We start from the raw sequence: 12,333 nt of genomic DNA on the forward strand, positions 1-12,333 counted from the left end.
TGTGCAGGGGTGTGTGTTGTCCTGCAGAGCACCCGAGCCGCCTGTCCCAGCTGCTGGACAATCCTGGAGCATCAGGACCTGTCCCAGCATCAGCCTCTCACAGCCGATCCAGCCCCAGGGCACTGCAGAGGAGATGTCTGAGGGTTTGTCCTGTTTTTCCCCTTTTCTTTCACCAGAAATGTGGAAATAAATGCATGTGGTGTTATATAGTGCTGCACCTATTATGCAGCCTATTGCAGACAGTGGAGTGGCTGCAGGGCCATGAAACAAGGCTGGCAGAGCCTGCGGGCACTCCTATGCCAAAGCCTGCAATCTTTTTGCATTGTAGAAGCTCAACATTGTTTTAAACCACTGAAGTATGAATTTAGATTCTGTATTCCGTGGAAATAAAGGAGGCAGGAATACATAATTCACTTTATTGTGCACAGTTTTAGTTACAGGGAACCAGTTTCTTGGCTTGAAGTCATGGAGTTGCAAATTCATCCTGTATCAAGTTTTCTGGCCGTCCCTGCTGTGTAGCAGAAGACAGCGGTGCTGTCCTTGCTGCAGGGAGCAGCCCTCACCTGGAAAGCCAGCGCTAAGCTGAAACCGGGTAGGAGTCTGGATCAGTATTTTTCCAGCTGACTCTCACAGGGGACAGGAGGGAACAGGCTAAGTGACAGCATGAAAGATTTAAAGTCAGGGGAGTTGTGGCCTCCTCCACAAAACATCAACCAGACTTTTGGGCAGCTGGATCCTGGTCCAAACCAATGAGGCAAAGCCAACACCAGCCCTGGGAAGCACAGGATTGCCTCTGCCATCGTTTGGTGACTCTGGATGACATCTCGAAGTTCTCCTCTTCCTGCTCCATTGATTCTGTGGATATTCGTTTGTCTTGAAGAAATGCTGTTTGTTCCTGGGAGTTCCCCTCAGAAAGGCAATTTAAGGGCTGGAAAGTGTCACGTTGCCACCTGGGGTTTCAGCTCCACTCACAGGGCTTAAATCCAGCATGAGGAATGAAGAGGCAATGTGTAAAACCTGATTAAAGGAAAATTAAAGCACGGCTTACTCTGCAGTTGTATTTCCACGTCCACGGGTTGAGCTGTTGGAGGGCTATGAGGATACGTGTGGCAGGGCACTTGGGCTGTGAGCTGGAGGTGGGACAGGCCCGGCCATGACGGGACGGCCCCACGTGCCTCTGTGCTGCTCTGACCTGCTCTGTGGAGGGGAGCAAGGGCTGTAACATCCACCTGCTCCTCTGCCAGCTGCGCAGAGGGGAGGACACTTCACGCATGCAAAGAGAAGCCTGCAGGGAAGGGACTTCTCTTGTTGCAAAAAGGATTTTGGTGTCTCGAGGGTTGTGGGGCACTGGAACAGGTTGTCCAGAGAAGCTGTGGATGCCCCATCCCTGGATGTGTTCAAGGTCAGGTTGATTGGGCCTTTGAGCAACCTGGTCTGGTAGAAGGTGTCCCTGCCCATGGCAGGAGGGTCAGACAAGGTGATCTCTAAGTTCCTTTCCACCCCAAACCATTCTGTGATTCTATGATTTTCTCTGTAAGGAGCTGGTGGGGAATGACATGCCCTTCCTAGCCGAATCTTGCAACTGCAGTGAATCCAAATGTCTTACTGACATCATTCCCCCTCAGTGGGCACCACAGGGTCTGAGCCAGCATTTTGTGCAGTTTTTGTTACCTTATGAATACAGTAATTTTTAGCACTGTTAGGGGATGCACTAACACACTACCTGTTGAAACAGGCAAGAGGAAGGGTCTGTTTTTCTTTCCCAAATAACAAACCACAGAGAGGTGGAACCGCTTGCCCCAAATCAGCTGGGAGTGAATAGTCACACCCTGTGCCCAGCTCCACTGTCTTAATCCCCGGTCCCCTTTGCTTGGGACCTGGTAATTAAAAATGGGTGTCGTTTTATGGAGACTGGAGAGATGAGTGGAAGATTGTCGTAGAAGAAGAAAGGCCACCAAGCCAAACCAGGTGACTGAGTCATGCCTGTTACCAGAAAATGAGAGCCCTGAGACCTGCCAGCAGCCCTCGGTGCACCCAGCACTCAGCCCGTGTTTCGCAGGGGAGCCTGAGCGGGAGATAGAAAGAAAACTGTGGGGACCACAGGGACAGTAAATGTCATCCCTACATGGTCTCCTCCCCTTGGCACCATGGTGGCTCCTCGCAGCACAGCTTTCCCTCCTGGTGTGAAGCGGGAGGACGTGCCCAGAGCTACGCTGGTATGGACCGCGAGCGTACCCACCGTGAGACAGAGGAAGAGCTCTGCTGTGCGCCCAGGGCCAGGCAGCCCGCACAGCCCCATCCCGGCGCTGCCCAGCTCCGCGGTCCGACCCTGCGCCGCTCTGTGTGCCGCGGCGGCCGCAGGGCAGGCTGCCCTCGGCACAGCTGCCAAAACCCTAACGGGGTCACAGAACCTCAGTTTCGGTCCAGCAGCTGGTGGGCGGTGAGGACAGACACCGCCGAGTAGCGGCCGTCTGCTCCAGCGCCCTCTTTGTGGTCAAAGTTCGCCTGAGCAGCCACAGGAAAGCTGCTGACGTTACCCTGGGGAAACCCCGGCATTTGCCCAGAAAAAAACATGCTGTTTCCACCTACCTCCTCATGTCAGGCGAGGTTTATAGGAAACCCAAATCCATGGCAGTTTTCCATCCTGGCAGATGTTGCTCTGCTGTAGTAGAAACCAGATCAAGGAGAGACGTCAGAGAGCTCTCACAAAGTTGCACCTCTGCCTAACCATCCAACAGCTGGTTTTCAGTATTAAACCTTTTGATTTATAGATCTGTTTAGCTTTAAAGATGCATGCCTCTGTTTTAGAGACTTGAGGAAGACTCAGAATGCCCAAAGCATGTGTTTTTCCACTCTCACAAAGTCTCTCTACAAGCCCCGCCGCTCCTGCTTTCACTTGGATTTGCTGAAATTTCCACTGGTTACATGCCTGTCACAACACTTAACACATCTTATTTTGTAGGCTAAGATGTACTTTACATCTCTCCCATATATTGAAGCTATTAATTCTATATATTCATTCTATATATTCATTCTGAAGCCCAAGTACACCTGTATCCTACTAGCAAACACTTTCAGTCAGACCTTTTAAACCACTAATTGGTTTGTATTTGCATACCTATTACTGTGAAAAGCCTGCTATAGAAAACCAGGTGTGAGGGATTTGGGAGCCTGAGTCTGGTTGGCACTCCACTTCTGTGACTGCTGGGTTTGGGGTCCAGCGTAGGGCAACCAAGATGATTAAGGGAGTGGAGCACCTCCCTTATGAAGAAAGGCTGAGGGAGCTGGGTCTCTTTAGTTTGGAGAAGAGGAGACTAAGGGGGGACCTCATTAATGTTTATAAATATATAAAGGGTGAGTGCCATGAGGATGGAGCCAGGCTCTTCTCGGTGGCCAACAATGATAGGACAAGGGGTAATGGGATCAAGCTGGAACACAAGAGGTTCCGCTTAAATTTGAGAAAAAACTTCTTCTCAGTGAGGGTGGCAGAGCCTGGCCCAGGCTGCCCAGGGAGGTTGTGGAGTCTCCTTCTCTGCAGACATTCAAAACCCGCCTGGACATGTTCCTGTGCGACCTCACCTGGGCGTTCCTGCTCCAGCAGGGGGATTGCACTGGATGATCTTTTGAGGTCCCTTCCAATCCCAAACATACTGTGATACTGTGATACTGTGATAAGCTGGGTTAAAATAGAGGTTTCCTCTTGCTCTTGTGACCTCAAGCACAGCAGTGGGGTGCTGTGGGATGCCCTGTGCTGCCCAGGGTGCTGAGGAGGGGATGGGGACAGGCTCATCCCCACCCTGGCTGGGGCTGGAACACACACCCCCGCAGTGACACCTTCTTACATGAGCCGCTTTGCCTCTGCCAGGTGCAGACTGAATGTTTGCTTTACATTTGAGTTAATTTGTTCCTCTTGCTGCTAAAGCTGGAGTTTGCAGGGAGTTGAGCGGGGGCTGCGAACTGCCCCATGGTGGGGGTGCAGCAGCCTGACCTGTAGTGGGGACACTCTGCTGTGACTCCAGGTGGGTGCAGGATGTCCAGCATCTTACTGGGACTGTCAGCTGGGGCACCAGATGGACACAAAGACCCCTTAGCTGCCCTGGCTCTTGAAGGCCCCCCCAGGCATGGCCGTCCTGCTGTGAACCTGCATGGAAGCGCTGCTGCCCGCAGCTGCCCCTACCCTCTGCCCTGTTTCTCTCTCCTCTGGGGATGAGGAGCAAAGGGGTCTCCTCAAAAACACGTTCCCACATGAATGGTCCTTCAGTGGAGACATTTCCCTAGCCCATGCTGCCTCCTTCTCCTACACGGAGAAAGGGCTGCCCCTGGCTTGAAAATATACTGAATATTGTAAAGGTCAAGGTATGGCTGGGACGGTCCCTCCCTCTGCTCGCACCACCCTGACATGTCAGAGCCCCCCATGGCTCCAGCTCCTCCAGGTGATGGGAGATCCTGGGGATGTTGGGACCACGGTCTGTGCAGTGCTCCTGGGCTGCCTGGGTGACCACACAACCTCCAGGGTGGCAAACGTCCATCTCGCATGACAAACCCCACCAGACCCTGTGGGCAGCGCCAGAGCCACCTGCTCATGTTTTCTTCCCCAGCAGCAGATGCAGCACAGGACATTCCCGCCTCACGGCAAGGCCTCATCCAGATGCTCCCAGGTTTTTAGGGTTAAAATTAAAGATCTTTGCCCTCCTCTGGCCCTGGTGCGGGTTGGTGGCCATGAACAAAGCAGCTCAGGGAACCACTTTGGGACTGTTTTGCCCAGCATAGCCCGTATGGCTGGCTGAGCAGGGGCAGGAGGTGACAGCCCTGCAGCCCTGAGCAGGGGACTCCCAGCTCCTCGGTGCTGTGGAGGGCTCAGGGCGGCTCCTTGCAGGGCAGAGGGGATCCTGCCCTGGTTGGGCCACTCCAACCTCAGCGCTCCTGGTCTCGCCGTGGCACCAGCATGGTGGGGATGGAGCCTCTGTCACAAACTGAGGGTGTCAGGATGAAAAGACAGGCATTCCCAGGGAGGGGGACAGAAGTTGAGCAGTCAAGGTGTGATGGTGCTGCAGGAGGCACTGGGCGATGCTTTGGGGAGCAGGGCTGGAGGGGAGCCCATGGCAGGTGCGGAGAAACGCGGTGCCCAGGCCTGCGGGTGACTCACCGGTGACCTCTGCTCCTCCTGCCTCCCCAGGCCTGGGCCTGGGGCCATTCAGTCATGCATGAAGCCAATGTGGTGCGTAACTTGCCTGGCCATGACTCTGTCAATGCTCTGGATGCTCAGCATGGCTGTTGGGTGCTCAGCCTTGTGACCGGCTCTCTGAGAGGAGTCACCTCCCATCTGTTTTGTCCTGTGGGCTCTGGCTCTTTGAAGTCCACACCCAGCCTGTCCTGTGGTGTGTGACTCGGCTGCTGGCCGCCCCAGGTCCGTTCCCTCGTGCCCATCACGCGTTGGCTGAGCTGCTGACCACAGCCCCGTGCTCTCCCACCGCGCGGCCGGGCGGGGGGCGCAGGGCAAGGCGCTCAGCAAGGCAGAAGGGTTTGCTGCTGCCTCTCCAGAGGAGGGTGGTGCCCCTGAGGACAGGGCCCTTCCATTGTGCACGGGGTGAAGGGAGTGATGGGGGTCTCTTACCGCACTGGGGACTCCCCTTCCCTGAGTTGTGAGCTCTGGGGAAGCAACAGGGAGTTTCTGGCCAACATTTGGAAAAAAGTGTCCTCATCACCAGATGCTGCGTGTCCCAGCCCTGTCCCAACCAAACTCCCCACTCTGTGTCCTGTTTGGTGAAGGATGAGAGCACTGGGGTGCACCCTGTCCTTTTGGGGTGTACCCTGTCCGACTGGGGTGGACCCTGTCAGACTGGGGTGCACCCACTGTCCACCCCTACCTGTGATGGCTGTTCCTGTCCTCATGGGGAGGTATCACGAAAGAGTGATTTAGGGTCCTGCTTGCTGCAGAGCAGTGTTTAGATCACTTCGAGTGTGACTTAACAGTGCTCAATGGCAAGGGTGGCTGTTACTCACTGCATGGAGGAAATGTGCTCTGGAGCCGGTACCAAACCGCTGTTGGTTGGTTTGCAGGGAGGGTTGAGCACAACTGTCACAGGAAGGACCCCAAGTGTAGGGTGGCGCAGAGCACCAGGCCCTGCGTGGCTGGGCTCGCAGCTCTGCCTGGGTGGGGGCTTGTTCCAGACCGTGTCAGTGCCACCCAGCACCTCCGCTGCCTGTGTGCCGGGTACACCGCACCGTGCTCCAGAGATCACAGGTGTGTCTGCCATAGTAACCACGGCGGTTTGCGGGGGCCAAGGGAGGGTGAGTGCAAATTGTCCACTGCCCCCCCAGCCTGGCACCTGTGTATCCTCCCGCTTGCACACTGATGGATTCTACCCACCTGCTGCAAACAGCAGGACAGGACAGACCCTGGGCGTCCCCTGCTCTGCTCCCCACTCACTGCACCTCTTGCTTTGCTGCTCCCCCCGGGCAGCTGCAGGGCACCAGTGGGTTTGATGGCCACAGTGGGGACACAGGTCCAGGTGATGTGGCTGCAGAGGGACCGGCCCAGGCTGCACGTGGTGCTTGGAGGAAGCTCTGAGGAGGTGCCGTCTCTCTCCCAAACCTGTCTCTCTGGCTCTTGCCACCCCCAGTTCTACTCACCTGGCAGGATTGCTTAGACTGGCTCTCCCCAGGTTTTGTCCCCAGGGTGATCGCTGATGTTTTGACCCAGCTGCCTGCTCTCAGGGTGGCAGGAGGCAGCGGAAGGCTGGCTGGACACAGTCCTCACTGTTCCTGGCACAGCCCAGCCATGCAGTGCCGGTGTCACCCGGCTGTGCTCATAGTGGGGTGTGCGGAGGGGATCCGGACTTGGTGCTGACCTGCTTACTCATGTCCGCTGCCGCTGGACCGCAGGGAAGCAGGGCCAGGGCTGCATCGCCCTCCTTGGGGTGTCAGTCAAATAATTTGTCTTCGTTCCCCTCCAGCTTTTTTTCTTCAGATCACTGATGGAAAGCGAAGGTGATGAAACGCCCACCTTTAGCTTCCTGGTTGGAGCTCCATAGGCAGGTGGAGTCCCACCACCTTCGGAAGAGGAGCACATCCATGAGTGCTCCTCTGTAATGGGAACCTCTTGAATCAGCCGCACTGATGCCAGCCCCAATGGTGGAATCACAGTATTCTGGCTCCATCTCAATTGTAGAGTTTGGGATGCTGAACCAGCCACATCTAAAACACTTCATCGCAACCAAAAGCATGGTTTCTGTCCTCTCAGTTGCTTTTCCACTTCCTTCCTCCACCAGAGGGGAGGCCGGGCCTGGCAGGTGTCTCCGTCTCCAGCTTAACTTCACACCAGTTTGGTAAATCCCCCCTTGCACAACACCCCGTGTCCCGGGGCAGGAGAGAGGAGCTGGCGCTGGAGCCTGTGCCTGCCCGGGCTGCAATCGCAGCCGGCTCTTGCATCACCTCACCGGCAGCCTTCAGCTGCAGAGCAGGAAGTGAAAGGGTTTTAATTATCCAACTGGGGCAAAATGGGGTTTGTAGGAGGAGCAGTTCTGAAGGAGCACCTAAGTGTGCGATGGTTTAGAGGTGAAGAGGTTTGTAGCCAGAAAAGCGGTAGCACCCCTAAACATGCTCTTTTTGCTGCTGAACTGGTGTCATCGCTGTCATTCAGATGAGACCAGGGAAAGAGCCTATGAAATAAAATCCCTGTCTATGGCTCTCCTGGGAAGGGAAGGGAAGGGAAGGGAAGGGAAGGGAAGGGAAGGGAAGGGAAGGGAAGGGAAGGGAAGGGAAGGGAAGGGAAGGGAAGGGAAGGGAAGGGAAGGGAAGGGAAGGGAAGGGAAGGGAAGGGAAGGGAAGGGAAGGGAAGGGAAGGGAAGGGAAGGGAAGGGAAGGGATGCTGCAGAGCTGTAGGGGACTGCTGGAGGGACTTGGGGTTGTTGATTCAGGGACAGGAGCTGGGGTGAAGGATATGAGGGTGATTTCTCCCACTGGACCCATGCTTTGGTCTCCCTTGTTGTGGCTCAGCCCCTAACAACCTCACTGGTGTCTCTCCTTGCTCAGGGGAGTGTTTGCCTGAGGTTAACCTGCCCCTGGGCACAGGGGCACCACCCCGCACTGGTGCTGCTGCCCGGGTGGCAGAGCAGGAGGGAAGCGCTGTTGCGGGAGGTTATTCCCAGTGCTGCCCGGCTCCAACCCAGGGGGCTCCACACACCAGTCGTGTGTGCTTTGCTGGATGAGGCTCACAGAGCCCTCAGTAAGGCAGAATTGAGCCCCACACCTTTGAGAAGCAGGTGGCTCAAGGAGCGGGAGGCAGGGCTCTGGGTTCTGGTCCCTGTGCCTGCCCGGGTGACAGCTGGCAGGCGGGATGGGCACTGAGGCACTGCCAACTCTGCCCCTGAATCCCAAAAAGTGTCCTTTCTCCTTGGTCCATCTCCAGCAGCACTTCCAGCAGCAGTGACCCCGCTCCCGGGACAGCAAAGAGAAAGGCTCGCAGGGTCAGGAGCCCCCGGGGCCACCGGCTGGTGTGGCTGCAGCAGTTCCCCGTGCTGTTCCTCCTCCTGTGGTGGGTTCTCCTCAGGCACCAGCCAGCACCCTGCCCCGCACACCCATGGGCGATTGATTCCCCACACTGACCTCGCCCCTCCAGCCCCTTCCTGGTCTCAGCTGTAATGATGGGGTGTCATGGTCCCGTGAGGGACAGGTGTGGATGGGAACGCCTGACACTGTTTGTGAGAGCTTATCTGTACCACGCCACGGCGGTTTTTATGAAAGAAGTGATTAAGAATGTCTGGGGCATTGGGGAAGGTCTGGTCACAAATCTTGGAGGCGTGTTTGTGTTTTTGCTGTTGCAAAACCAGCTTCCTAGGTGACCGAAACCAGGCTGCTGTGGCTGGAGCTCGGGAAGGGCCGGTGTGCGTTGGGAACAGAAATGCTGGAGAAGCACCTGAGCTCCTGAGGGCAGCACGTGGGGAGCAGCACCCCTTTTCCTGCCCCTGCGCAGAGTTGGCTACATCAGACGTGCCTGGCAAAGTATGTGTTTACCTAAAAATCCACGAATAAAGTGCATCTGCAAGCATCAGCTGATGGAGCCAGCCTCGTGCTCCAGGCAGGACTTTGTTCCCAAAACTGCTGCAGGTGTGGCTGGTTCTTGGCAGCTTGGATATGCCGCTGGCACTGATGGGAGAAGGCGCCGGGCTGCGACAGCTCGCTCAGGCTGCGGTTGATGAGCCATAAGGACTTCAACAGTCTTGGACCTTTTTCAAGGAGACTTTCCTATCTCATTTCAAAAAGATAGCAAGTCTTGGCACTATCAGACACATTTTATGAACTTCCTTCTGCCTTTGCCTCACTCCTCATGCTCAGGGGAGGTTTCTTGTAATCCCAGAAGCTGATGACCAAAAATCACTGAATCTCAGAAATACACAGAGCTGCTGGATCTTTGGTGCCCGCCCAGAGCTCTGGAGATCTTCTCCCAGGTGAGCAGTGCTCTGGTGTCTGGGAAACACCCGCATGGGTGAGATTCCCTTCCTCCCCTCCCGCCTACCACCATTCACCTCTGCTTCCCCCGGCTGTGCTCGTCCCCTCTGGCAGCCTGTGTGCCCACATGGCTTGGTCACCCCTGCACATCAGTGCGCCAGGGGATGGGGAATCACAGAATCCCAGAATGTCAGGGATTAGAAGGGACCTGGAAAGCTCATCCAGACCAATCCCCCCATGGAGCAGGAACACGCAGATGAGGTTACACAGGAAGGTGTCCAGCCGGGTTGGAATGTCTGCAGAGAAGGAGACTCCACAACTCCCCTGGGCAGCCTGTTCCAGTGTTCTGTTACCCTCACTGAGAAGCAGTGTATTTGTCAGGCGGAGATGTCGGTGGGCTCTGGCAGGCTGCAGGAGGGAAAAGCATCTCCCAGACCTGGTATTAAAGCCCCAGCCTGGGCAAGCAAAGACCCACTGGGAATGGCTCAACCACAAAGTGCCACAGGCAGCAGTGACTGCTCGGACCGATGGACACTGCCGGGCTCAGGCCTGCGGGGACCCTCCTGCCCTGAAAGCTCCTGCAGCAGGTCGCCGGTTCACACCATGCAGGGCGACGGGCAGGGTGAGGCCTTTACAGTGCTGCAAAGTGCCAGAAAACTGGAAGGTTTCCCACTCCGTGCTGCAAACAGAGCAGAATGACCAGCCCCCGATGACAGGAGCCCCTGCCTGCACCTTCCCCTCTGGGATAAACCAACAGCAAAGCCATTTCTGAAGTCTGGGTTGATTTGGGCAATCTGGGGTCCAGGGGAGATGATTTGTGTGCAAGCTGCTGTCACACGGCGGTGGCAGCAGCAGCACCCGGCTGATGTCGTTCCCAGCAGGATCCCCGACACCTCTGCCCTCAGAAAGCCCGTGCAGATCCGCTGTGCAATCTCCCACACAGGGCACGTGTTGCCCATGAGCGGGGATGTACAGACCCCACGTTCTCTGCCTCTTGTCTGCAGGGATGATAATCTTGGTCACCCACTTTCTGAGAGCCCTTAGAGCTGCAGCTGAGCAATGTGGGGTTGTATCCAGCCAAGGTATGACATGACCACACGCTGAGCACATCAGCCGGGACAGACACGGACCTTTCAAAAGGTCTGCAGGTGACCATGAGCTGTGTGCCGGGCTGGCCAGTGCTGCCACTGAGGGCTGAAACTTTTTTACCTATATTTAGAGGGTTTTCCAGATAACCCTCTCATTCTATTTTTAGGCCATGTGCTGACTTAGGACCCCTTTTTGCTCTTGTGCTTGGCTGTATCACAGGTTCAAATCCTTGCAATTTTTGGGATCCCCAGATACCTACGTTTGGAAGGGATTTGAGGAGAAGGCAAGCAAATGGACATTTTGGCTTCTTTATTAATATTAAAAAAAAGGTGAGAAAATTATTTTTTTAGGGCATTTTGATGGAATACTAGAAACCATGAAAGGCCATTTGCCATCTCTCCTTCCTCCCAACAAGGCCTTCAGAGGAACAGAAAGCTGGGCTTAATGTGTGAGAAAAGTGGAGAGGGTGCTGGGACCATCTTCTGCCTTGAGTGGGTTTTGAAGTTTTCATCTCCGTGTGCATCCTGGAGAGAGCAGAGGGACCCGAGGGTGGTTTCAGTCCTCCTGAGGCCGCTGTGGCCGGGCTCAGTGGGACAGCTTGGCCAGCAGGACCAGGGCACCTGCCAGCACCCAACAGAAACACCTGAGAGCAGAAACCTTCCAAGCAACGCGTGTTTTGCTCTTTTTAAGGTCAACTCCCTGAAAAGCGCTGTGCTTGGGCAGGTCCCTGTCCGAGGAGCAGGCTGCCTGGCTCTTGTGTCCCCAGCAGCCCCTTGCCCGTGCCTGTGATGAGCCAGAGCAGTGCATCGACCCGAGTGCTGCGGGAGCTTCACCCCCTCAAGGGTTTGCTGTGCTCTCCCCGTTAGGTCTCTAAGGTTTCCCAAAGCAGCTACTGCTCCTGAGGTCATGGGGCACGGAGCCACCACACTGATGTGGGGTTGGGCACAGCCAGCGCAGTGCTCCTGCAAGGCAAACCAGACCAGTCCCACCACCATGCCTCATCCAGCACAGGCGAACGCTGCAGAGACACGTATTGCTGTGTCTCCTACCACGCTCTGTGCTTGATCTGCAACCAGGAGCAGACAGTGCGACCCAGAGGCACGAGGTTTGAATGTATTTTAAAACTCCTCATGAGTGCCAGAGGTCTTGGGATAGTGCCCAAAGAGCAAAGGAAAAACTTTCCCCTTGTCCTTTCCTCTCCTCTCCTCTCCTCAGATCTGGAGTCCCATCTCCAATGACACTGCGATCTGACCTCCTCTCCCAGCTCCCGGGGTGGGTGGCACGGCCCTTCGGTGAGGAGCCAAGGTACACACAGTGAGACTCTGCCATGCGTCAGTCGTCTGAAGAGGACTTTTGAAATGCCACAGAGTCCTTGGAGGCTTCCAGTCCTCTGTCACCGAGCTCTGTGGTGTTTATATGCACTCCAGTCCGTGTGTGGTGAGACCGGCTGCACGCACCCAGGGTCAGCCCGGGCCCACGGGCAGGCAGAGCTGCTGTATCTCGCCTGCTCGGGGTGACCTGGGTCCCAGCGTGCAGCACCCAACCAGCGCTGGCACAGCCCAGCTCACCCAGCACCCAACCGCAGCAGAACCCCCGTTCTGGCCCCCGTGCTGGGATGCCGGAGGGTGCCCTGCCAGCACGACTAGATGCTTGGCAACACCTGGAGCAAACGTGGCCATTAGCGCTGCCCATACATGACTGCAGGCAAGTGGAAGTGGCTTGTCCTCAGGCTTTGAGGAGTCTGCTGCTTCTGCAGCTCAACCCTATGGGGGGCTCACTCCTGGTCAGCCTCTG

At 56.0% G+C, this 12,333-nt stretch overlaps 1 long non-coding RNA gene across 1 annotated transcript; it reads right to left on the reverse strand.

Moving 5' to 3' along the window:
* Positions 1–400: 400 nt before the first annotated feature.
* LOC110366035 (uncharacterized) lies at positions 401–2,555 on the reverse strand. Its single transcript, XR_010466672.1, has 2 exons — positions 2,240–2,555; positions 401–1,017 (listed from the first exon to the last, which is right to left on the reverse strand). It is a non-coding gene; the product is annotated as an uncharacterized LOC110366035 (long non-coding RNA).
* Positions 2,556–12,333: the final 9,778 nt, after the last annotated feature.

Source organism: Columba livia, chromosome 16 (assembly GCF_036013475.1).
Source record: "Columba livia isolate bColLiv1 breed racing homer chromosome 16, bColLiv1.pat.W.v2, whole genome shotgun sequence".
In the NCBI taxonomy this organism is placed as follows: domain Eukaryota; kingdom Metazoa; phylum Chordata; class Aves; order Columbiformes; family Columbidae; genus Columba; species Columba livia.